This window comes from Schistocerca americana, chromosome 7 (genome assembly GCF_021461395.2).
Source record: "Schistocerca americana isolate TAMUIC-IGC-003095 chromosome 7, iqSchAmer2.1, whole genome shotgun sequence".
Classification (NCBI taxonomy): Eukaryota; Metazoa; Arthropoda; class Insecta; order Orthoptera; family Acrididae; genus Schistocerca; species Schistocerca americana.
In genome coordinates, this window is record NC_060125.1 from 406272364 (window position 1) to 406299557 (window position 27194).

At 44.0% G+C, this 27194-nt stretch overlaps 1 protein-coding gene and 1 non-coding gene across 2 annotated transcripts in view; one reads left to right on the plus strand and one right to left on the minus strand.

The window, feature by feature from the left end:
• Window positions 1–27194, minus strand: part of LOC124621763 (Krueppel-like factor 16) — a 269430-nt gene that overhangs the window by 78673 nt on the left and 163563 nt on the right. The window lies entirely within an intron of this gene.
• Window positions 10195–10267, plus strand: Trnar-ucu. Its single transcript has one exon. It is a non-coding gene; the product is annotated as a tRNA-Arg (tRNA).

The window sequence follows — 27194 nt, forward strand, 5'->3', positions numbered from 1 at the left end:
TTCGTCTGTAACCGCCATAACCGCCAAATAATGCAAAGGAATAATATTTATGGAATTTCCTCGCATTCATTTTGACGATGTAATGCGATTCTTCGTTACTCTTCGTCATTTTTTAAATTTTAATTCACGTTTCCCTGTTTTTTTCTAGTAGTTATTTGTGTTTGCATGTCCGAGTGTCTGTACTTTTTCAAATCGGACTGTCGCGAAGACGGTGGCCAGTTTTTCGTGGACAAAAGTTATTCCAGAACACATTCGACGCCGTTTTGCATTGTAGCTTAATGAAGGGAGTACGATGTGATCTCAGGTTTTCTCGGCGTGATTGGCTAATAATGATCTTCCGGTTGTTCAGCTGTGTAGTTGTTTCCATTTCTGTATAATATTTCGACGACCGACGAGTGATACAAGGAACATCAGCGACACACCCGACTGAAACAACCTAACATATCAGCTGTCGCCGAGCAGCACCTCGAAGATAATCGTGAAATGAAATACGATGAAACCAGTATCGTGGTGCAAACGCCCAGTTTCTGGGACAGCATAATTAATCGAAATAAAGATATCAGAAAACCTGTTAAAAGGTGTGGAGGTTTCAATTTAAATAACGCTTGGGGTCCGGCATTCAATTTATTGAAACGCTGAGGGAATTTTCGTTTCACGGAGTACGAGTGAGTGTTCTATAAAGCAAAATAGCATAAAAGGGTGCAGTGGACATCGGGAATCGAACTCTGCTATAAATAGCGGTCTGAGACCAACAATAGCTCGTTCACAGTGTGGTTGGAGTCCACGCAGCGAGTAAACATAAAAGCAAAACTCGCAGCACCAAGTCGGTTGTCGAAATATTGTGTACAAAATGGAAACACCAACTTGGCAGAGCACTGGAAGACGGCTATTAATTAAGGCAGGATTTCGGACTTCGTACAGAACAAAGATCAAAATGGTTCAAATGGCTCTGAGCACTATGGGACTCAACTGCTGTGGTCATAAGTCCCCTAGAACTTAGAACTACTTAAACCTAACTAACCTAAGGACATCACACACATCCATGCCCGAGGCAGGATTCGAACCTGCGACCGTAGCGGTCGTGCGGTTCCAGACTGTAGCGCCTTTAACCGCTCGGCCACTCCGGCCGGCAACAAAGATCAACACGTAGTTCTCTTAAATACAATGTCACAAACGTAAGACTATTTTCGGGAATAGCCCAACGAATGTTACAATTCCGTTACGGCTTACAATACACATGACTGATCTAGTGGATAACGTGGGAAGCTCTGTTGAGGCAACGTCAGAGGGCCGTAACGAAATGCAGTAAGACCTGACGATAAAATATGCGCATAAATAGGCGCGGGAAGATCCATGCTGTTCGATTACACTATTGACGATATACCGCCGATAATAGTCACAGTCGAAAAACAGTGGGAGTAACCGTATGGGGCGCCTAAAGAGAAATGACGATATAAATGTATTTCATGAAATGTTCTTTTATTTTCACTGTCCGTTTTCGTTACAATAATCACAATGTAAATGTTCATTTATTATTTACGTGTCACGTGTCATATCAATACGGTAATGTTATTAATACAGCCCAATCACAACTAATGAACATCATAATAGCAATCACGTATCTTTACTAAAGAGGTCAACGATACTCATTTGTCCTTCGTAAATTCTGCAGTTCTAATGGGGAAGTTTTAGTAGCATTGGGTTATGACACGGCACGATACGTAAATAGCTACACCTGTCAAAAGCACAAATAAGCACATTTTGCAGCGCGGACTGTCAGTGAGGTTCTAGAAGATACCGACAGGGATGTGGAGACACGGCGATCACAGTGCTGTAGCCAGCTGCGCTAGGTTTCTCGTTTTAGGATCCACGGCCCGAACTGGCCGAACGAGGTGGTCCCACAGATTCTCAACTGAGTTTAAACCCAAACAGTTTGGTGGCCAGACAGTGCGGTAAACTCAGCTTGCTCTCAGAACACTGCGAGCTGTGTGACACGTTACATTGTCTTGCTTGTAGACGCCGTCGTGCCGAGGAAAAACAAACTGCATGTAGGGGTGGACATGAGACCCAAAAATAGATGCATACTTATGTTAATCCACTGTGGCTTCCAGAATGAAGATCACCCAGGGAATGCCACGAAACCATATCCCGGACCACAACGCTCCGTCATTCGGTCTAGGCCTTTTGCTTTCAGACGTTTCATGCCGTACACGCCAAAAGCCATCTTTCCACTGGAGTATGAAACGTGATTCATCTGAAAAGGCCACCTATGGCCACTCAGTGGTATTGGCGTGAAAATTCTAGCCTTCTTCGCTGATGAACAGCAGCATGGGGACATGAACCAGGCGCCCGCTGCGAAGGCCCGTATGCAGCGACGTTAGCTAACCTGTCATTGAGGAGACCTTGCTGGTAGCCCCTTTGTTCATCTGGGTGGCCAGCTATCCATTTTCGCCCGTACACATTTCCTCAGCCGTCTTTCATCCCTGTTATCTCTGGCCCATGGTGCACCAGTTACCTCGTCAGCAGTTTTTGAAAGCACCATTTTGCCATGAACAGTTTACGTCAACCACGGCGGCACAAGAACTGTTTAACTGTTTACGAACTTCGCCGTTTCAGACACGCTTCTACCGTAGCCCCAAAAAAACCAAGGATCGTGCCCACTGCCAGTACTGCCACCTGCCATCTGTGGAACACGCAGGTGCGTGTCATACATTTCATAAAATACTTAACAGCTTTGGGCAATCGCCTTAAAAATTAATTAATCCCTTATGAAAGTATCTATTAAGCACTTTTTTAGAGAGATTAATGAGTTTTTCTCGTCAGTCTGGAATCCTTATCAGTTACATCAGGCAGAGAGAGAGAGAGAGAGAGAGAGAGAGAGAGAGAGGCGCATTTTGTCAAGGACTCGGTTTAGTAAGCGCTTGAAAACGGAGGTGCTCAACAAACTCCAGTGGTCGACGCTCTAAGAGGCGTTGCGCGTCACGTTACAGGTATGGGACGTGGCGCAAGCCCATGATCGGGCTACTGCACTGACTTGGCCACGGCACTGTTAGAGATGAAGGGTGGCGTACCCGTCGCCCCGGTCCAAGATTCATGGTACTCATTTACTAGCGGACTGAGTGGACTTGGGTGGTCCTGCAGGGAATGGTACGACGTTTAGTGGCGTGCGGACTATGGATGTGGATGTATTGATCTATTTTTAGAAGCGATCTTCGGTGTTTGTCCTTTTCCGCTGCCCCCCCAATGGATGGCACCGACTTCCTCTTCAGACATCCGCAGCTTCACACGCAGATCACATCGTGGTTTTCCTTGGCAATATGCCACATCGGTCGCTACCTCAACGTCTGCCTGCCTGCCTGCCAATGCCCGTCACGGCCCTCCTGTCTGGGACGTCGTCCGAGTGGAGTCACGCACGCACGCGCGTGCGATTACTGCGACACACTCGAGAGGACGAGCCGCCTACGCTGAAGTCAACCTTGCCTCGTGCGTCTGTACGAAACCAGTGGCTTTCTTTACACGTATTACAGGGTTTTCTTAGTTTTCTTACTGACTTAAGCCTCGTAGACTTATCTTCTGTGATTTTTTTGACTACGTATTATTTACTAATACTAACCTATAACAGGAATATTAGAAAAGTAATTACGCGCGAAGTTAGCAAAACTGGAATGTAACTATCGCTGTCAAGGTTTTTAAAATGGTTACAAGGCCATCGTAAAACAACTATCGCTCTCACAGCACGCTGGTGAACAATTTTGCATAACGTATCCGGACACCCCCAAAAACATGCGGTTTTCATATTAGGTGCATTGTGCTGCCATCTATTACCAGGTACTTCATATCAGCGACCTCAGTAGTCATTTAGACATCGTGAGAGAGCACAATGGGGCGCTCCGCGGAACTCACGGACTTCGAACGTGGTCATACGTCTGAACGCGAGATTTCCACACTCCTAAACAGCCCTTGGTCCACTGTTTCCGATGCGACAGTGAAGCGGAAACGTGAAGGGACACGTACAGCACAAAAGCGTACGGGCCGACCTCGTCTGTTGACTGACACAGACCGCCGATAGTTGAAGAGGGTCGTAATGTGTAATAGGCAAACATCTATCCTGACCGTCACACAGGAATTCCAAATTGCATCAGGATCCACTACAAGTACTATGACAGTTAGGCGCGAGGTGAGAAAACTTTGATTTCATGGTCCAGCGGCTGCTCGTAAGCCACACATCACGCGCGTAAATGCCTAACAACGCCTCGCTTGGTGTAAGAAGCGTCAACATTGGACGATTGAACAGCGCAAAAATTTACACAATGTGGCGATCCGATGGCAGCGTGTGGGTGTGGCGAATGCCCGGTGAATGTCATCTGCGAGCGTGTGTCGTGCCAACAGTAAAATTCGGAGGCAGTGGTGTCATGGTGTGGTCGTGTTTTTCATGGAGGTGGCTTGCACCCCTTGTTGTTTTGCGTCGCACTATCAAACACAAGCCTACATCGATGTTTTAAGCACCTTCTTTGCTTCCCACTGTTGAAGAGCAATTCGGGGATGGCGACTGTATCTTTCAACACGGTCGATCACCTGTTCATAAAGCACAGCCTGTAATGGAGTGGTTACACGATGATAACATTCCTGTAATGGACTGGCTTGCACAGAGTCCTGACCTGAATCCTATAGAGCACCTTTGGGATGTTTTGGAATGCCGACTTCGTGCCAGGCCTCACCGACCGACATCGATACCTCTCCTCAGAGCAGCACTCCGTAAAGAATGGCCTGCCATTCCCCAAGAAACCTGCCAGCACCTGATTGAACGTATGCCTATGAAAATGGAAGCTGTCATCAAGGCTAAGGGTGGGCCAACACCATATTGAAGTCCAGCATTAGCGATGGATGGCGCCACGAACTTTTAACTCGTTTTCAGCCAGGTGACCGGATACTTTTGATCACATAGTGTAGGTTACTGTTGATAATCTCATGAACGCCACATATCACCGTAGCAGTTATTTAAGCACAAAACTGTTAAAATCGTTCACGTTACTTTAGCATCGTTCCCATGCAGCACGCCCGTTACTGCGTAATTAGCTGATCGCAGACTGATTATGCACTCCCATGATACAGTAGAAAGAAAGGCTACGTTTATCTGCGGTTATTGCGCGCGAATGGCGATGTGAAGAGTTTTTGATAGCACACAGTTCAGGAGCGACGTAATGAGAAAACCAGTTATCGCGTGCTGACATATGTACATATGATCCCCCACCTTCTTAGCCTCCTTCTCCACTTTTTAGTGGCGACTGTCCCGCCGTGTTAGGGCGCGTTTTAAGCTTTTAATTCTGCGTCAGGATGCTCCTGTAACAACAATCCTCACTTACGCTAAGGGAGGCGTGCGGGGAAAACCGCATGAAGAGCCTATAAAAACTGCTTCGACAGCGCATATAGGCCCCGGTTGGCGGCAGTGTGAGCTCCCGGTGGCAGTCGGCCAGGAGATGGGAGGATGTAGTGCGGGTGCTGGCAGGTGAGGGCGGCAACGCCGTGGCGGGGACCGGTTCCCGTGACCCGCAAGGCACCGCCTTTGTCTCACCGACGGCACCGGCTCCAGCACCAGCGCCAGCGCCCGCTTACGTAAGCGGTGGTCCGCGGCGAAGGGCAGTCTAGCCGCGCCACGCAAGGTCGCTGCCCATTCAGGCGCGCGCCGCCCAAATCGCCACTGCTCGCGGCACCGGCCAGTTGCTCAGGGCGCGGTGGAAGACAGAGGAATAAACCGATGTGAGACGTTCTGCGCCACTCATTTGCACGGAAGTGTTTAGCGGAAAAGCCGGATCAATTTGCAGCATATTAAAGAGGAAGTATCATGAAAAACTAATCCAGGGAAATCAAATCCTCACGATGTTTAATCCACTCACGAACAAAAAAGTGCCGCTTACTATTAAAATTCCTAGAGCACAAGTTCGTAGGACAATCAATCAACGTTTTGCTTCGGCGAATCATGAAAGAATTATCCCAATGGCAGGGAAATCTGTAGATGTGATCTACATGTACGGACAAACAAATTATTACTATCTCAGAAAAATTGGATGATTCATCCAAGAGAAAGTGCTTCACAAACTGAGCACGCCAATAACGCGTTGTTCCACCTCTGTCCTTTATGCAAGCAGTTCGGCTTGGCTCTGGTTGATAAAAGTTGTTGGATGTCCTCCTAAGGGATGTGACAAATACTGTCCAATTGGCGCGCTAGATCGTCAATAACCTATGTGGTTTGAGGGCCCTGCCCATCGCGTTCCAACCGTTCTTAATTAGGGAGAGATCTGGCGACCTTGCTAGCCATCGTAGTTAGGCAAGCACAAACTCTCGCGGTGAGGCGGCGGCGATTATCTTGCTGAAGCCTAAGTCCAGAATGGTTTGCCATGACGGGCAACAAAAGAGCGTAGAATATCGTCGACGTACCGATATGCTGTAAGGATGCCGCAGAGGACAACCAAAGGCGACCTGCTGTGAAAACAAATGGCACCCCAGACCATCACACCTGGATGACAGGGCGTGTGGTGTCCCACCGCTGTCTGTGCGTCTCCTGATCTACAGACACGTCTTCGGCTGCAATCTCATCGACAGGAGAAGAATTGTCTTCAGTGACGAGTCCCGCTTTGAACTGAGATCTGATAACCAGCGAAGACGTGTCTTGAGACACTCGGCACAGTGCTGGGGTACCAACCTGTCACTCGCCATGCAGCCCGACACCCAGCAGTCATGGTCCGGGTTGCTATTTCTTTTCATAGCAGACCTCCTTACAGCACAGTGGTACGTCGACGATGTTCTACACCCCGTTTTGTTGCCCTTCATGGCAAGCCATCCTGGGCTTACAGCAAGGTAATGCCGGCGCCTGTCCCCCCCCCCCCCCCCCCCCCCCCCCACACACCGCGAGAGTTTCTACCGCTTGTCTTTGCACGTGCCAAACCCTACTTTGGCTAGCAGGGTTGTTTGGGGTGTTAGGAGCAGAGTCCTCCAATCGTATCGGTATATTGACGATCTAACGCGCTAATTTAACAAAATCTGGTGATCTCTCCAAGGAGGACGTCCAATAACTGTATCAGTCATAAGGACCAGAGAAGGACCAATTCGTTACTGACTTGCTCAGTCTGTGAAGCTTTTTTCCTCTTGAATAAACCATGGATTTTTTCTAAAGTTTAATCATTTGTTTGTGTTTAAAAGTACATAACATCTATCGATTTCCGTCCCATTCAGATGATTCCTCCGTGGTGCGTCGTTGTCTTTTTTCTAATAGTGTATCTCTTAAAATGATCACGAAGGTAAAACTGTAGAGATTCGACGTCATACGGAGGATTACCAGCAGCCGCACACTATTCGCAGACGGAAAAGGAATGACTTGTGTGAGTGAGTGAGTGAGTGAGTGAGTGTGTGTGTGTGTGTGTGTGTGTGTGTGTGTGAGAGAGAGAGAGAGAGAGAGAGAGAGAGAGAGAGAGAGAGAGAGAGAGAGAGAGAGAGAGAGAGAGGTAGTGGGGGGCGTCAGTGATACAGGAAGTAAGCCTACCCTTCGCCACACAGAGTCCAGTTGCTTGGCTATATAAGTGCAGGTTAAAACATTCACTACTAGTCTGAGTGTTAAACGCCCTGTGGCGACCTAATTGCACTCAGATAGTTTTCGAGATCCGGCTCTCGGCTGCAGAACACTAAATAAACGTCGCCTCATATTGGTTCCTCAACATACCGGCAGTAATCTCCACAAAGACACTGCATTTCAAAGCACTATATATAAGAAGCCATAACAAAAATCAACACTAAGTTTCCACGGGAACACAGCTTACTCTAACTACATCTCGGCAAGTCCGCCAACGCAGCTTCAGCTTCTAGCTGCCTAATACTTTGCCTTCCCATAACAAAGTAGTGCGTACGCACCAAGATGCAACACTCACCTACAAGAATCGGAAATAACTTATTAAGCTTTTATTCATTTCTTGTCTTATAGATTATAGTCCCCGTTTCGCTTCCGGGTTACTCGCCAGACACTTTCAGAAGAGATATTTTACCAGTTAAATTTATATCTTTTCCACTTTTACTATATAATCATACTTTCCTCCCTAAATATTAAAACTCATTCGATGGCTTTTAGCGTAATGTCCTAACGAAACTCCCTCGGCATCGCCTAATTTAATTCGAGTATACGCCTATCCTTGTGATTCTTTTGCTGAAACTCATTTTACAACCGTTTTCCAAAAGTGCTATCAGTTCCATTCAACTACTCTTCTAAAGTACATTTCCAAACGAAGGAGGAAGCACACGTCCTATTTTAACTAAGCCCAGTCCATATTAGGAATCCTTCGATACCAGTGGTTATCTATCACTTCATTCATTAAAAATTATAAATTCGTAAATTGGTTTACATGTCAACCATATACCTTATGAATTGTTGTCAATAGATATCAATAGAATAATTCTGAAGCCAACATGAAACATATCGATGTTAATTTTATAAAGTTATTTACAATCTTGTTTTCACTAAATTTTTAGTACAGGTAAGGTCACCATTTACCTTTTACGATTTTGGAGAGCTACACATTTCTTTGCTCAGGAAAAACTCTGGACAGCAATCATACCCTAAGAAGACAACGAAGCCAACATACTATTAGCTAAGTATCAGATTTATCAGTTCTTTCAACATTAAGCAAAATGACGAACATTTGTAAAAATTGATGCGTCATTGGTTACGTGATCACTATTGACAGGTCATTTCACAAGCGGCACAGTAGCATTGGGTGCATCGTGTGGTATGGCTCAGCTACACGTTGAGAACTTAGGCCTCCGCTTTTAATTTGGCGAGGCACACGATGATGCAACTTCAAAACGATATACAGGTCGTATATTCCTACGGATCGCTTATTGATTTCTTTTAGCAATTCTGCCCTTTGTTATTACCAAAATCTAATTACTTCCACATTACTTAAACTACATTCACAATAAACATTATGATTTGGAACGCGTCAATTAAGCAAAAGGTCGCAGAGACAACATGTTGCTCATTATAGGTTTGTGATTGGGGAGAAAGCTTAGGACTGCTTTTTATAACACTTTTGCTGTCTCCGTCAGCCGTTTAATTTCAATGGGTTCTACGACTAAGTATTGCACACCTTTGTGTCTCCAATACTAGATTCATAAAACCATTTGTAACATTTTATCAACCAGTCACGTCCGAGTCTTCAGCAGCTATAAGAATTCTTTCCCAAGCGCACCTGTAAGTATTGTTAAAACAAGTAAAACATCAACACAACCAACAGTTCGTTCAAGTAATTTACGCATCTTAAAGTATTTACCAAAAACATGCAACTGACTTGTGTTTCAAGTGCACGATGCGGCATTTTCGCATCTGCTGAAACCCATCGAGCCGATAGTATCCAAAAACCTCAAATAGCCCATCTAAAGTCAAGTCGTTGGAGATACACTGAATCGCCCGTGCTCAATTAGTCCAACGTTTCAGTACACTCTACGGTCGTTAAATCAAACAATAGGTGGTCAAAAATGAACTGATAGTTCCAGCTGGTTTTTGTTAAGGAGTCAATCGTTATACACCTAAATTGCACTACGAAACGAGAGCAGTTTACCAAGTTCTACGCCCTAATAGGCGCCTAAATATCCGCTGGGTTTCTCGGAGTTTCTTAAAGCTGTCCTCAACAATGTTCTACAGGCCGTAAAACTGGCGTGTCTCGTGTGTGTGTGTGTGTGTGTGTGTGTGTGTGAGAGAGAGAGAGAGAGAGAGAGAGAGAGAGAGAGAGAGAGAGATCTTAAGGCAAACAATGTAACCATTCTCAAATTGTTAGTATCAGCTCTACTCGACGGATTGGCAATGAATCATTGTAGCGAATAGAGCTGCAGTGTAGGTTACTTCCAAAGTCTGAAGAGGTCGTGTGATCTCGGAAATTACCCTCCAGTCATCTGCGCCACATGGTAGCTACAGTCGAGCCGACGAAATCTTTAAGAGATGTTAATAGCACGCAAAGCAGTAGGTGGCATCAGCAAATATGCCCCTGCCATATTAATCGCAAGTTGTTCTGCGGTAGGCAGTGGCCACAAGTACGTAAGTACGTGCCGACTATGAACGCGCCAGGCGCGCCGCTACGTCAGCAGTGACTTTGCGATAACCGCACGCCGGGCCGGCGGAAGGACTTGACGCTGCCAGAACTTGTTGGCGTGCCAGTCCCTGTAGCGCAGGGGATAGCGCGTTGGACTTCTAATCCAAAGGTCGCGGGTTCGATTCCCGCCAGGGATGCACATTTTTAACCGGCACAGTTGATTGGAAAATAAACATGCAATTTCATTGCAAATGAAACTATGAGCTAATTGTAAAAAGATCTACCGCAAATGTAGTGCCAAAATCTGTAATTGGCAGCTATATAGCTTACTGGAAGTGTAGAGAACGAACTTTGTGGTACCAATAACTGCACTATCAGGAAACATTTGCAGACACTTTTTGGCGCTACGAACTTCACATGTTTTTGCCTGAAGTCCATGAGAGAAGAGTGCGTTCTTTACACCCATGTTGCTCGTTCTTGTTAATGTGTCTTATTTTACTCTCGTTTCAAGCTGTTCCTAGTTTTGGAAAAACCAACATAACACAGAGACTTAGTACAACTATTTCTGCTAACAGCCGCACGTGGGCTGCACATTAAGACCTCTACATCGACTTGTTCGTACAGCACAGAAGTAATGGAGATGCGCATGGAGACCTCTATGTCAATTTGTTTGTATAGCACAGTAATGACTCATGCAAGTATATAGTCTTTCTGATAGGACCATTCCTGCAAAACAAATGTCGTAAGAGCAAATGTCATTGTGAAATCTTTGGAACTTCAGTGTAGAAATGTACCACTGATAAAGAAACCAATCTTCTCGAATCTCCAGTCAAATGTTCAGTGCTCAGCGACTGCACAAAATGTCCTCATTTCCTCATATGGAACGGATTTAGAAATATTTTTCTATCGTATACAGTAACCACTACTGCTAAAATCTTTTACACTGTTAATGTGCCCTGTCTTCTGAAGGAACGCGTTTGGAACATTCATTTTCTCACCCTACCCACAAGCGCTGCGACTGTTTTGTTTACCGCAGCCTGCGTGTTTACAAGAGCCTTGACACGTACTGGAGGGAGTCCCAGCATCTGCTGCGACCAGTTTCTGTACAAACAATGTTAACTGGTCACCTATGCGCTCTTAATTATTGAAATTTCATCTGTTTCTGACAAATTAGCCACGTCTTCGTAACATTCGATAAGATCTGTTTAAAACAATTATCTCGCTGAGCTGTCATACTACTGATGAGATCTATGAATAAAAAGTACGCAGTAATAGTGTGACGTTTTGTTAGTGTGCTAGAGCACAGCATTGCACAAGTGACACAGGAAAGCAATGCCTCGCCTCCGCTCCGCCCCAGCCTAGTGCTGTTTATCTTTGGAAGCTCGCAGAGAAGAGCGCGCAGTGCACACGTGGTGGCCGCCGCGTGGCAGCGAGCGCCACGCCTGTCCTTTGTTCTGGCTGAACGTGCTGAGGCCTAGCAGGCGGTGCCATCTGCACCGCGCAATGCCAAACTATCAAACACGGCTTGCAATTATACCTCATTGGCATCGGCGGGAACAATACAAGGAATTGCTCACTGTGTTGTCCAAGGGAGATTACGGATGGCGTGCTTTCACATCCAGCAGTCTAAATATACCATGTAAACCACACATCCACTACAACTATTTTGATGATCAAAATACTTGAATAATATTTCAAAATGAAATACACGACCTTTATGAATAATTTTAGTTGACTTTAAATGCGAGCATTTACGGTTAGGCTTTACCGTGACTTATTGACATTAAATGAAACAACAAGTTTGCTGTTACCAGTCACTGTTTATTTATCTCCACGACGCGTTGCAAAGGTTTGAACCTCCGTCATCAGGGTACAGTAAATTTGTTAGTATGTGTGTGTGTGTGTGTGTGTGTGTGTGTGTGCGTGTGCGTGTGCGTGTGCGTGCGTATGTGTTTTCGATTTTCCTCCAAAAAATCTTCACACAAGCTTGTTGTTTCACTCAATTTTAGTTGCTTCTATATTTTTTGGGAGAGTAGTGTTCTCTAAAATGCTGTCATTTGTGAATTGCTGTTCGCTGAAAATAAGTATGAATGTGATTCTGTGAGAGCAAATTGGAATACCAATGTCATTCACGCTTTACTCCGAAAGATATGCAAGTGAATCCTGAAATCCCACGCGAAGAAGGTAACTGCGTTTGCATCTTGTCTCCATAGTAAGCAAACACAGTAAGCAAACAAACGCCTGACTTCTGGCAAGTTTGTCATTCAGTCAGATTTACTCCTATGATTATAATGCGATGCAAATTTTGACGAATGTAAGCATTTAGGAGAAATTCGTCTGGAAGGATGATTTTTAAATTTTTTTCTGTGAACAATCCCTAGTCATTCTCTGCCTGTGTACTACCTGTACAATATCCAAAAAGGGTTCTTCGGTTTCCCCATTTATCTGGTTACCCAAAATGATTCTATTTCGTTTTAGTCTGAAACGGATAAAAACCTACTCCGAACGCTCCACGGACAGCGTTTCTGGGATATCTGCAGTGATTCATAAGGATGCTATACATCTACTTGTACTCTGGAAGCCACATTACAGCGTGCGGCGGAAGATACTTCTCATACCCCTGTCCTTTTCTCTCTTCCCTGTTCCATAATGAATGGCACGTGGGACGAACAACTATCCATAAGCCCTAATTTCTCTAGTTTTCAACTAAATCCTTAGTGCTACGCAATGTCTATGTTGTAGCGCCCGCCTTTTGGAGTTTGAGCATCTCAGTAACTGCCGACTAAAAGATCCAGTGATGAAGCGCGCCTGCCTGCCTCTCTCTCTCTCTCTCTCTCTCTCTCTCTCTCTCTCTCTCTCACTCAATTAATCCAGCTTGCTATCGTTCCCAGACCAATGATGGTCGCTCAAGACTTGGTGAAAAATTGTTTTCTAAGCCACTTCTTTCGAGGATGAATTACATTTCCATGACAGTCTCCCAATGAATCTCGACTTGGCACCTGCTTTTCCTACAACTTGTTACAAACCGTTTTAAGCAGCTTAAATATTCTACTTCGGTTACCCTTTTCAATGATCTGCCGCGAATACTGCAGTGGGCAAGTAGTGCATCTCTTCGTCTATCTATGTGCTCGATGTCTTATTTATTTACGCGCTCACGGTCAACTGCCAGTCCATGCACCAACCATCAACACTAGTTTTCTGCGGCCTTTTAGCATTGCAACCTTCTTACAGACAACAGCGTTTGTCCGCTAACAGCCTCCTAAATTATCTACTACATCAGTGGTTCCCGACCTGAAGGTAATTACCCCCTGAGTGATAAAATGAAATTTTCTGAGACGTAAAAACAAAAGTGTTCAGTTGTGGTTTGATCACGAAACTAAATTATTTTAACATATCAGAATCATATCACTATTTATTAACACTATAATACTGATTAAAAGGTTAATAATACATTTCTTTTCAAATACTAGCGTTAACGCACGACAATATGGTGAAGTATATAGCTTGTGAAACGAATATATGAACAACATTTTCCTCACATAATCCAGCTACTTAACACATACTTTGTACCATGACTATGACAGTAAAACTTATACACATACCTCGCATATGCTTAAACAAGTCATGAAAATGCCTCGCAGTTGTACGTAGTTCCCACAATGGAACATAAATTGCTTCAATATTGCAATATTGATTTCATAACAGATAAATGAACTGACAGCGCTACAAAACAGTGACTACTGTGGCATACATATTATTATTATTATTATTATTATTATTATTATTATTATCTTTCACTTTCTCAGACGTTAAGTCCGGTTAAAAATGGAGTGACGCGGACCTTGATCAAGCGTCACTTCCTTTTAACTGTACAGTATGTGTTATATTGCATTTAGGAACTTTCGGGTAATTGAACATGTATCAATAATTAAGGATTTCTGTAGTTGTATATACACTCCTGGAAATTCAAATAAGAACACCGTGAATTCATTGTCCCAGGAAGGGGGAAACTTTATTGACACATTCCTGGGGTCAGATACATCACATGATCACACTGACAGAACCACAGGCACATAGACACAGGCAACAGAGCATGCACAATGTCGGCACTAGTACAGTGTATATCCACCTTTCGCAGCAATGCAGGCTGCTATTCTCCCATGGAGACGATCGTAGAGATGCTGGATGTAGTCCTGTGGAACGGCTTGCCATGCCATTTCCACCTGGCGCCTCAGTTGGACCAGCGTTCGTGCTGGACGTGCAGACCGCGTGAGACGACGCTTCATCCAGTCCCAAACATGCTCAATGGGGGACAGATCCGGAGATCTTGCTGGCCAGGGTAGTTGACTTACACCTTCTAGAGCACGTTGGGTGGCACGGGATACATGCGGACGTGCATTGTCCTGTTGGAACAGCAAGTTCCCTTGCCGGTCTAGGAATGGTAGAACGATGGGTTCGATGACGGTTTGGTTGTACCGTGCACTATTCAGTGTCCCCTCGACGATCACCAGTGGTGTACGGCCATTGTAGGAGGTCGCTCCCCACACCATGATGCCGGGTGTTGGCCCTGTGTGCCTCGGTCGTATGCAGTCCTGATTGTGGCGCTCACCTGCACGGCGCCAAACACGCATACGACCATCATTGGCACCAAGGCAGAAGCGACTCTCATCGCTGAAGACGACACGTCTCCATTCGTCCCTCCATTCACGCCTGTCGCGACACCACTGGAGGCGGGCTGCACGATGTTGGGGCGTGAGCGGAAGACGGCCTAACGGTGTGCGGGACCGTAGCCCAGCTTCATGGAGACGGTTGCGAATGGTCCTCGCCGATACCCCAGGAGCAATAGTGTCCCTAATTTGCTGGGAAGTGGCGGTGCGGTCCCCTACGGTACTGCGTAGGATCCTACGGTCTTGGCGTGCATCCGTGCGTCGCTGCGGTCCGGTCCCAGGTCGACGGGCACGTGCACCTTCCGCCGACCACTGGCGACAACATCGATGTACTGTGGAGACCTCACGCCCCACGTGTTGAGCAATTCGGCGGTACGTCCACCCGGCCTCCCGCATGCCCACTATACGCCCTCGCTCAAAGTCCGTCAACTGCACATACGGTTCACGTCCACGCTGTCGCGGCATGCTACCAGTGTTAAAGACTGCGATGGAGCTCCGTATGCCACGGCAAACTGGCTGACACTGACGGCGGCGGTGCAAAAATGCTGTGCAGCTAGCGCCATTCGGCGGCCAACACCGCGGTTCCTGGTGTGTCCGCTGTGCCGTGCGTGTGATCATTGCTGGTACAGCCCTCTCGCAGTGTCCGGAGCAAGTATGGTGGGTCTGACACACCGGTGTCAATGTGTTCTTTTTTCCATTTCCAGGAGTGTATATGTTTGGATGTAGCTGTATTGCATTGATGTACTGGTGGATATTGTGTGGTATGACTCCTGTAGTTGATAGTATAATTGGTATGATGTTAACTTTATCCTGATGCCACATGTCCTTGACTTCCTCAGCCAGTTGGGTGTATTTTTCAATTTTTTCTCCTGTTTTCTTTTGTATATTTGTTGTATTGGGTATGTATATTTCGATTAGTTGTGTTAATTTCTTGTTTTTATTGGTGAGTATGATGTCAGATTTGTTATGTGGCGTTGTTTTATCTGTTATAATGGTTCTGTTCCAGTATAATTTGTATTCATCATTCTCCAGTACATTTTGTGGTGTATACTTGTATGTAGGAACGTGTTGTTTTAAAAGTTTATGTTGTAAGGCAAGCTGTTGATGTATTATTTTTGCGACATTGTCATGTCTTCTGGGGTATTCTGTATTTGCTAGTATTGTACATCCGCTTGTGATGTAATCTACTGTTTCTATTTGTTGTTTGCAAAGTCTGCATTTATCTGTTGTGGTATTGGGATCTATAATAATATGCTTGCTGTAATACCTGGTGTTTATTGTTTGATCCTGTATTGCAATCATGAATCCTTCTGTCTCACTGTATATATTGCCTTTTCTTAGCCATGTGTTGGATGCGTCTTGATCGATGTGTGGCTGTGTTAGATGATACGGGTGCTTGCCATGAAGTGTTTTCTTTTTCCAATTTACTTTCTTCGTATCTGTTGATGTTATGTGATCTAAAGGGTTGTAGAAGTAGTTATGAAATTGCAGTGGTGTAGCCGATGTATTTATATGAGTGATTGCTTTGTGTATTTTGCTAGTTTCTGCTCATTCTAGAAAGAATTTTCTTAAATTGTCTACCTGTCCATAATGTAGGTTTTTTATATCGATAAATCCCCTTCCTCCTTCCTTTCTGCTTAATGTGAATCTTTCTGTTGCAGAATGTATGTGATGTATTCTATATTTGTGGCATTGTGATCGTGTAAGTGTATTGAGTGCTTCTAGGTCTGTGTTACTCCATTTCACTACTCCAAATGAGTAGATCAATATTGGTGTAGCATAAGTATTTATAGCTTTTGTCTTTTTTCTTGCTGTCAATTCTGTTTTCAGTATTTTTGTTAGTCTTTGTCTATATTTTCCTTTTAGTTCTTCTTTAATATTTGTATTATCTATTCCTATTTTTTGTCTGTATGCTAGATATTTATAGGCATCTGTTTTTTCCATCGCTTCTATGCAGTCGCTTTGGTTATCCAATATGTAATCTTCCTGTTTAGTGTGTTTTCCCTTGACAATGCTATTTTTCTTACATTTGTCTGTACCAAAAGCCATATTTATATCATTGCTGAATACTTCTGTTATCTTTAGTAATTGGTTGAGTTGTTGATTTGTTGCTGCCAGTAGTTCTAGATCATCCATGTATAGCAAATGTGTGATTTTGTGTGGGTATGTTCCAGTAATATTGTATCCATAATTTGTATTATTTAGCATGTTGGATAGTGGGTTCAGAGCAAGGCAGAACCAGAAAGGACTTAATGAGTCTCCTTGGTATACTCCACGCTTAAGCTGTATTGGCTGTGATGTGATATTATTTGAATTTGTTTGGATATTAAGTGTGGTTTTCCAATTTTTCATTACTATGTTTAGGAACTGTATCAATAAGGATCTACTTTGTATATTTCCAATATTTGTAGTAACCATGAGTGGGGTACACTATCAAAAGCTTTTTGGTAATCAATGTATGCGTAGTGCAGCGACCTTTGTTTAGTTTTAGCTTGATATGTCACCTCTGCATCTATTATCAGTTGCTCTTTACATCCTCGTGCTCCTTTGCAACAGCCTTTTTGTTCTTCATTTATAATTTTGTTCTGTGTTGTATGTGTCATTAATTTCTGTTTAATGACTGAAGTTAATGTTTTGTATATTGTTGGTAGGTATGTTATGGGGCGATATTTAGCTGGGTTCGCTGTGTCTGCTTGATCTTTAGGTTTCAGATATGTTATTCCGTGTGTAAGTGTATCAGGGAATGTGTATGGGTCTGCAATGTAACTGTTAAATAAATTTAGTTAAATGTGAATGTGTTGAGGTGAACTTCTTTAACCAGAAATTTGCTATTTTATCATTTCCAGGGGCTTTCCAATTGTGAGTAGAATTAATTGCTTGGGTGACTTCATGTTGCAAAATTATCACTTCAGGCATTTGTGGTATTATCTTGTATGTGTCTGTTTCTGCTTGTATCCACCGTGCATGCCTGTTATGTTGTACCGGGTTTGACCATCTGTTGCTCCAGAAGTGTTCCATGTCTGTTATGTTTGGTGGATTGTCTATTTTAATGTGTGTGTTATCTATTATCTGGTAAAATTTCTTTTGGTTTGTGTTGAATGTTTGGTTTTGTTTCCTTCTATTTTCACTTTTTTTGTATCTTCTGAGTCGTTTGGCTAATGCTTGTAATTTCTGCTTCTTTTCGTCTAATTGCTCTGTCGCTTCTTGTTGTGAGATTTTACCTAACCTTTTTCGTTTTTTTTCCGAGATTTCATTTCTTATAAATTGTGTTAGCTGTCCGATGTCTTTTCTCAGTTTTTCTATTTTGATCTGTATCCTGTGTTGCCATGCTGGTTTTGTGGGTTTCTTCTGTGTGTTGGTTGGTTCTGATCTCTGCCTAGTGTGTATATTTAGTGTAGTGAGTGCTCCTATATAAATCAGTAGTTGTAACTCTTCCATAGTTGTGTTTTCATTTATTTTGTTGTGTATGATTGTGTTGATAGTTTTTATTGTTGTTTCGACTTGTGGGTTATTTGGTGGTCTATGCAAGAATGGTCTAATGTCTGTATTTGTGTCTTTGTATTCTATATATGTTAGCTGAAATTTATCTTCTATATCTAACATCTGTGTCACTTCCTTATTATTATTATTATTATTATTAATGGTAGCCGCCAAACAAAGCTTTGACAGACTGAAGTCTTCCAGTTTCTACCAGATAAGAACTACAGAATCTAGTAACGAAGTGCTTTACAAACAGTAGGAATAAGTATACGGCACATATTTTGATTCGGTTGATTTTAGATGGGGGTTCAGGGTGTTGGTGAAATATGAGTGGCTGGAAGGGGAAGTGGGGCAGAGAGAGAGCATGTTTTGTAACATGCGTCTACCCTCAATGCGGATAGTTAGCTTCATTTTCTGTGGAGGAGTTTTACCTGCGATGCACAGTTTGGTTTATCTTCCAGTAAAAAAGGTTATCGGAAATAAGCAGTACCAACCGTTTCATGACTCACTAATTCGTGATTTAATGAAACATTTACAAAAACTAAAAATTTGTCGTTTGTCATTTTAAAAATAAAGATGTTCAAAGAGAAACATTCTTACCCTACAGTTCAGTTAGGCGCTACTGTTGTTGGTGGGAAGAGGAAGGAGGTACTACTTAATATCTGACTGTGAACAGTAACGACCCTGTAACGCTCCCTTGGGGCACTCCCGAAATTACGTTTAATTCAGTCTATTTTTGTTGCGTTAAAGACGACGTGCTGAGTTCTATCTGCAAGGATGTCCTGAATCCAATCATAAAACTGGTCTGACAGACGGTAAGCTCGTATTCAGTGCAGTAAACGACACAGCAGAGCTGTCCCGGGTGCCTTTACAATTTCAATTAACACGCCATCAATTCAAGTGCCTTTACCAAAGGCTTCAGTCTCTTGCCCACAATTTAAGATATTAACAAAAATGCATGCTCTACAAAGAAGCAAATCATAGGACAGCTGTTGCAGGTGGCAGATATTTACGTACGCGGTACGGTACCGCTGTACTAGGCGATGTATCGTTTTGTGACTAAACTTTTCTAGTTGTTGCATTTGAAACGGAAGAGCAGAATTCGCCTCTGTAATACAGACGAGGGTAAACTTGAGTTTTATAGAATGGGTCGTTTACCGCAGTCCCACCTTGCACCAAATTAACCGCCTCTCCCGCCTGTTAGTGTGACTTCCGGAGGTGCCAACCGACAAGCCAAGCCAAGCCGCCTACGGCAGAAATAGACGGCCGTTACGTGCTAAGCAGCGCCACCGACGCTGCACTGGCACCGCCCATCCCGGTACCAGAGGAACCGTTGCACCATTTGGCACGACACTGCCGCCAGAGTTCACAGAGTACTTACAGAGTAGGCAGCTGTGGGCAACTGGCATTACCTGCAACCAAAAGAAACGACACATTAGAAATCAAGTACAGAATCATGCCTCTGATTCATTATGGTCAGAAAACTATGCAACATTCCGCTGCTGCATTATTTACATCGGCTACCATGGATGTACAATACATCTCTTTACATATCAAATACCGTTCATTTTATAGGTCTTTCTCCATATCAACCACACGTTTGTGGAACAAACTGTCCTATAATGTGTGTCTTATCCAAAACCACTCTGCGTTCAAGACGAGATTAAAACTTCAGCTGTTATCACCGTTTCCTATCGGCATATCAAAGCCGCTTTCCCTCTGTCAAACACGGCACCATTATTGCCGCCGCACTGTAAACTATCTGTGCTTTTCCCATCTCTTTCTGTTTTCTTTTTCCATCTCTCTCTCTCTCTCTCTCTCTCTCTCTCTCTCTCTCACCAATCAACTTCTTGGTCCACTTTGGTTCATTCTGTACTGTTACCCAAAGTTTCTGTTAAATTCGACAGGAACGTAGTGTGGAAATTGCTTATCACGATTTTAATGAAACTGTCTTCATCATGATTATTATTATGTGTATTCCTGCTGCACTACACTCACGGTAATGCTGACACACTAACGAGGTCTGCTTACATGTGGGAAGCATGAAAGTGCTAATCTTGCCCGACGAAACAAATGCATAAGTAAATACATAAAGACTAATGGAATTAGATTAGGAAAGGAGACAAAGTAGTACGAGTTTTGTTATTTGGGCAACGAAGTAACAGGTGACGGCTGAAGTAGAGAGGATATAAAATGTGGACTGGCAATGGCAAGAAAGCGTTTCTGGAGAAGAGACATTGGTTACGATCGAATACGGATTTGAGTATTAGAAGTCTTTTCTAAAAGTACGTGTCTTGAGTGTAGCCATGTATAGAAGTGAAATGTAGACGATAAACAGTTTAGCCAAGGACGAATAGAAGCTTTTGAAATGTGGTGCTACAAATGAATGCTGAAGATTAGATGGGTAGATCGCGTACTAATGAGGAGCTAATGAATAAAATTTATGTGAAAAAGTGTGGTACAATCTGACTAGAAGAAGGGAACTGCTGACAGGGCACATTCTTTGACATCAAGGGATCACGAGATTAATACTGGAGGGAAGTGTGGAGAGCAAAGGTCGTAGAGGGAGACGAAGAGGTGAGCATAGTAAGTAGATTCAGATTGATGTACGTTGCAGCAGTTACTCGGAGACGAGATCTGCACAGGATAGAATAGCATGGAGAGCTGCATCAAAAACCAGTCTTCGGACCGAAAACAGAGATTTTCTGCCCCACAGTGATATGATCGCATCACTGGAAACAACAGTACAAAACATTTTCATCTGCGTGGGAAACAACAGCAAAAAAATATTTGCATGTATTCAATCTTCGATAATGCACAGATGATACGCACTTCGTAACTACATTAAGTATGGCGAAAACGCTAGGGTATCGCTGCTGCGAGCAACGTGTTTTGCTTTGTCCCTGATGCCGGAAGTCTCTTTGGTTGGTTTTAAACATTCGTGCAAACACCTAATACGAAACACGTGTATCTGCAATAGGTCTTTCGTCTGAATACACCTCATCACGAACATGGAAAAAAAAATTTTCGAAGGTAATATTAATGGGTATGGACTCTTTACGGTATAATATAGAAGTAACGGGAGAAGGGTCAGAAGACGCTGTGCCCCTAGAAGTACATGATACGAGACATCCGACTCGATAAATTGGCTATTAGTGGTCGGCTGCTATCATTAGCAGACTACCGCTGTTGTACAGCCAACAGAAGGCCCACATGACCACATAATGAAATCTTCCTGTAATGAAACCTTCCAGAAAGGGCAGCGGTTCTCTATTTACATACGGCATATGCACAACGGTCCGCCGTTAGCAATCAACCGGTGTTCGCGTGAACATCGTTATGCGCCCTTTTCTCGTTCTGTGTGTGTGTCCTTGGAAGACTATAATGGTGAAATACAGACTTCGGTAGCACTTTTCAACCATCTGTCGCATGTTCTTTATCCGAAGTCTGCAAGGTTTTTTTTTTTAAATAGTTGCCGCCATCCAGTTGGCTACAGACAGTTGGAGTGATATCCGTAGTGGGCAATTATTACATTTTTAGGATAAAACTTCTTTTTATAACCCGCTCATAATTTTATATGAAACGAGGTTTCATGTTTATGTTCCAACTAACTGTGCATCCTTTGACGGAACCGATCCCGCGACCTTTGGATTACAAGTGTGCTACTAGGCCTAGCAGTCCAACAAAACAATTTTAGTGTAACTTTTCTAACGTCATAGACCCGTTTTCTCAATGTTGCAGCGGTTTCAAAATGACAACAGCGGGCATGAGAGATTACGTCGGTAAAATATGACAGGTGTCTCATTTGTGAAGTCAAAGATGGGTAGCTATATCAGTTTCTAGTCAAAACGGGCGTCGCGAACAAGACAAGATGTGAGCCAAGAAAAACTTTTAATGTGAGATTTTACCATACACTGCTTGAGATTTCCCCTATTTATGCCAGATTCTGAAAGGTTCAGAGGTTGCTTTTGCACAATATTGATCCTATTACTGGGAATTAACTGGAGAGCTCAACGTGGTACGTCCACTCACCCACTTGCAGCTTCAACTCAGGCCCATTCAAATCGTTTTGTGGTACACAAACACCTGAGTATCTGAAGGGAGTAAGCAAGTGCGAGGTTAATTTCGGGGAAGGCGGCTCTGTTGGCTGCGTCGCTGCTTTCTCAGGAGTGCTGTGAGATTCGTCGGCACATGCATCAGACGCGCATGCAACGCTCGACCTTGGGTTCCACAGCGGGAGTGCCGTATCGGTAGTTACGCAATGCATCAACTCCCCCGTCCTCAAGTCAAAAGCCACTGGACCTTCATGTCAGTTCAGGGAGCGCCATGGGTTTTACTTTGTAACTCTGTGTAGGTTGTTTCATCTAGCAGTTCCCTTTCCCCTATTTAACATATTGTGTTCGGCGATTACATTTGAGACGTAGCAATAGTATCAGCGGCCAGCCCGACAGTATGTTTTCAGTTTCCAAGCTGTTAGATTGCTTGAACAAAGTGATGATCATCACATATTGCAAAAACACTTTCTTTAGTTTTCAGGACTCTTATCCGCTGTCAGCGGTCAGCAGCTCGTCGGCTGGTGGCAAACTTCCGGACATAAGCGTCGATGATGTCACGCTGTAAGGGGTCCTAAAGTATCCGCTTGGTACTGTTTCCTACATAATGGTGAATTATCGGAAAAAAGCACGACCCAGCTCCGGTCGAATCTCGAACGTAGATGGAAGAATGTTGTGAAATCATCCTTCCATTATTTCGCAACATTTTACAACAACGAGCAAAAGGAAATGTGCTGTCACATTTCACGAGCTCAGGTTCACAGCCGTGATAAGAAAAAATGTGTAAAATGTACCGAAATAGATCAGGAAGTACTCTTCAACTACGTGCTACATAACGAACGAATGCGTGAATGATAGGCTGGGATACTTTTATGCAGTGTAGGTGTATCAGTCTCAGGGCAGCTATTACGAGAGTGCGCTGAGAAGTAATGCCTCCGAATTATTTGTGAACTCTCTTCAAGCATTTTAAATAAAACAAACGTCATTAACATTCAACATTTTTATTATTCACGTCTACTTATAGCCCTCGGCCGCTACAGGACTCCTAACTGTAGTGTGTAATTTGGCAGTGTAGAATGTAACTGTCTCGGCGCGTGAGAAACAGCCTGCGGTAATCTAGTTTCGAAATATAAGACTTCATCAACACGCTCTCCTTGAGAATGACAGTCCAGACCAAACACGAGCGCTGCGACACCCGCAAAACTCCGACGCTTAGGGTTCACAGTCATTACAGTCCCGACTTGGTCCTATCTGATTTCCATCTTCATCCAAAACTTAACGAACAACTTCGAAATTTGGAAATTTGTGGTAAGGTCTTACGCGACCAAACTGCAGAGATCACTGTCTACACACTACTTAATCTAACTTACACAAACTTACACTATGGACAACACACACATCCATGCCCGACGGAGGACTCGGGGACCTCCGACGGGGGAAGCCGCACGGACAGTGACAAGACGCCTGAGACCGCGCGGCTTCCCCGCGCGCAGCCAAACACCTTCGAAGACTTCAGTTTGATAGTGATCAAGCGCGGTGCAAGCAGAGGTGAAGTTGCGGCTCTGCCTACTATGTCAAATATTCTGCAGTGACGTTATCAACAAATGGGTGTCTACTGGAAAGAAATGCGTTCGTCGCCAGAGAAATAAATATGCAGACATGAAGGTTAGAAAGACGTACACTGTTAATAGCGCTTTTTTTAAGGCTTTAAGTATTATCAGATAAAAATTCGGAGGTATTACTTTTCAGCACGCTCTCTTATCTAGACAGTCGTTCACACTTTCGTCGTGTAACGTGTAATTTACAACTTCCTGCTATACCTTTCTAGGAGTAACTTAACTATATATGGGACTACAAACACCCCGAAGTACGAATACGAGCAATGAACCGGTCCGAGAAACTGTGCTACGGACATGGCGCGTGCGTCTTGGCGCCGCTCTGCATTTCTTGCGCTATCGTTTCCATTCGACTAGGCTCCAGCACGCTTGTCGTCCCGAATCTAATTCGCCTTCACGTTTCAGTTGTGAATGCAACAAAATAAATAAATAAATAAAAGACCGAGCTCGCTGAGTGCCGTTCCATATACCACATCTAAGCTATTTATTTTGTCCAACAAGTAGTTGCAACATATACGAAGCTTAATGGTTCCATTTGAACTTAGTAAGGGAGATAAGGTACACGGCTCCGTACTTCGAAGGAACATTCCTGATAATTAGTTTCTTCTGCTTTATATTTCAAAGTTATAAATTGCCTAAGCAACTAGACAGAGCACTACGGGTAATACTACGTTCAACTGTGCGAATATTTTACAACTAAACTTAAGCCAACAAATGAGTAGTGACTGCCAAGATTTTCTCGACAGAATGCGTACACTGCTCAATATGTTCTTGCACGTTTAGGCGTGTTGACAATTTCTTGATTTACACTCAATATTTCGTCGACCGATAAATACAACGGGGTCAGGCATCAAAATAGTGCACGTAAAAATGAATCGCCAACCCATCCACAAGTCAGTCTTCTGCTCTGTGAATGAGAAACAACTTTAACGACAAACCGTTCAGCAAAGTTTGGTGAGCATCGTATTCCTGACATTGCAATAATACATCTACATCTACATCCATACTCCGCAAGCCACCTGATGGAGTGTGGCGGAGGGTACCTTGAGTACCTTTATCGGTTCTCCCTTCTATTCCAGTCTCGTATTGTTCGTGGAAAGAAGGATTGTCGGTATGCTTCTGTGTGGGCTCTAATCTCTCTGATTTTATCCTCATGGTCTCTTCGCGAAATATACGTAGGAGGGACCAATATACTGCTTGACTCTTCGGTGAAGCTATGTTCTCGAAACTTCAACAAAAGCCCGTACCGAGCTACTGGGCACCTCTCCTGCAGAATCTTCCACTGGAGTTTATCTATCATCTCCGTAACGCTTTCGCGATTACTCAACGATCCTGTAACAAAGCGCGCTGCTCTCCGTTGGATCTTCTCTATCTCTTCTATCAACCCTATCTGGTACGGATCCCACACTGCTGAGCAGTATTCAAGCAATGGGCGAACAAGCGTTCTGTAACCTACTTCCCTTGTTTTCGGATTGCATTTCCTTAGGATTCTTCCAATGAATCTCAGTCTGGCATCTGCTTTACCGACGATCAACTTTATATGATCATTCCATTTTAAATCACTCCTAATGCGTACTCCCAGATAATTTATGGAATTAACTGCTTCCAGTTGCTGACCTGCTATTTTGTAGCTAAATGATAAGCGATCTATCTTTCTATGTATTCGCAGCACATTACACTTGCCTACATCTACATTTATACTCCGCAAGCCACCCAACGGTGTGTGGCGGAGGGCACTTTACGTGCCACTGTCATTACCTCCCTTTTCTGTTCCAGTCCCGTATGGTTCGCGGGAAGAACGACTGTCTGAAAGCCTCCGTGCGCGCTCTAATCTCTCTAATGTTAGATTCGTGATCTCCTCGGGAGGTATAAGTAGGGGGAAGCAATATATTCGATACCTCACCCAGAAACGCACCCTCTCGAAACCTGGCGAGCAAGCTACACCGCGATGCAGAGCGCCTCTCTTGCAGAGTCTGCCACTTGAGTTTATTAAACATCTCCGTAACGCTATCACGGTTACCAAATAACCCTGTGACGAAACGCGCCGCTCTTCTTTGGATCTTCTCTATCTCCTCCGTCAAACCGATCTGGTACGGATCCCACACTGATGAGCAATACTCAAGTATAGGTCGAACGAGTGTTTTGTAAGCCACCTCCTTTGTTGATGGACTACATTTTCTAAGCACTCTCCCAATGAATCTCAACCTGGTACCCGCCTTACCAACAATTAATTTTATATGATCATTCCACTTCAAATCGTTCCGCACGCATACTCCCAGATATTCAATTGCCATTCCGTGCACCATGCGTCAATTCGCTGCAGATCCTCCTGCATTTCAGTACAATTTTCCATTGTTACAACCTCTCGATACACCACAGCATCATCCGCAAAAAGCCTCAGTGAACTTCCTATGTCATCCACAAGGTCATTTATGTATATTGTGAATAGCAACGGTCCTATGACACTCCCCTGCGGCACACCTGAAATCACTCTTACTTCGGAAGACACCTCTCCATTGAGAATGACATGCTGGGTTCTGTTATCTAGGAACTCTTCAATCCAATCACACGTAAACCCGTGTCTATGGCCCTCTGAGTCTCGTGGACGAATAGCGCGAGCTGGGTTTCACACGACCGTCTTTTTCGAAACCCATGCTGATTCCTACAGAGTAGATTTCTAGTCTCCAGAAAAGTCATTATAATCGAACATAATACGTGTTCCAAAATTCTACAACTGGTCGACGTTAGGTCTATAGTTCTGCACATCTGTTCGACGTCCCTTCTTGAAAGCGGGGATGACCTGTGCCCTTTTCCAATCCTTTGGAACGCTACGCTGTTCTAGAGACCTACGTTTCAGACGGGAGTACGTTTCGTCATACCTAGTCCATGCACATTTTTGGAATCCGTAGATCCCGTTTAGTAGTGACTTTTTTCGTTTGTGCATCCTCGTTTGTGAGATTCGCTGAATTTCCTCGACCTGTCTACTCCAAAGATGGTCAGAGGCAAAAACAATGGCTATGTAGGACGGTAGAAGCAGCAAACAGAGGGGACGGGTAGTTGGAAACATTGCAGCACAGGTTAGTGGTGGTTAAATGCTGGAGAACATCAGCGGTGTGAGTGGTTCTTTCCGCGCTAAGCATTCCAGCAACAGGACGGCAGCCAGGATGTTTTGCCGCGTCTGCGCTTGGCCGCAGCTGTTTATCTTTCGCGATGATTTCGGAATGCGGACGGCAGATAGCAAGAGATCCTTTTTGTAAGGCCCTGGTGTTCACAACATCTTAAGAAGCTGTGTTACTCCGTGCTACCTTC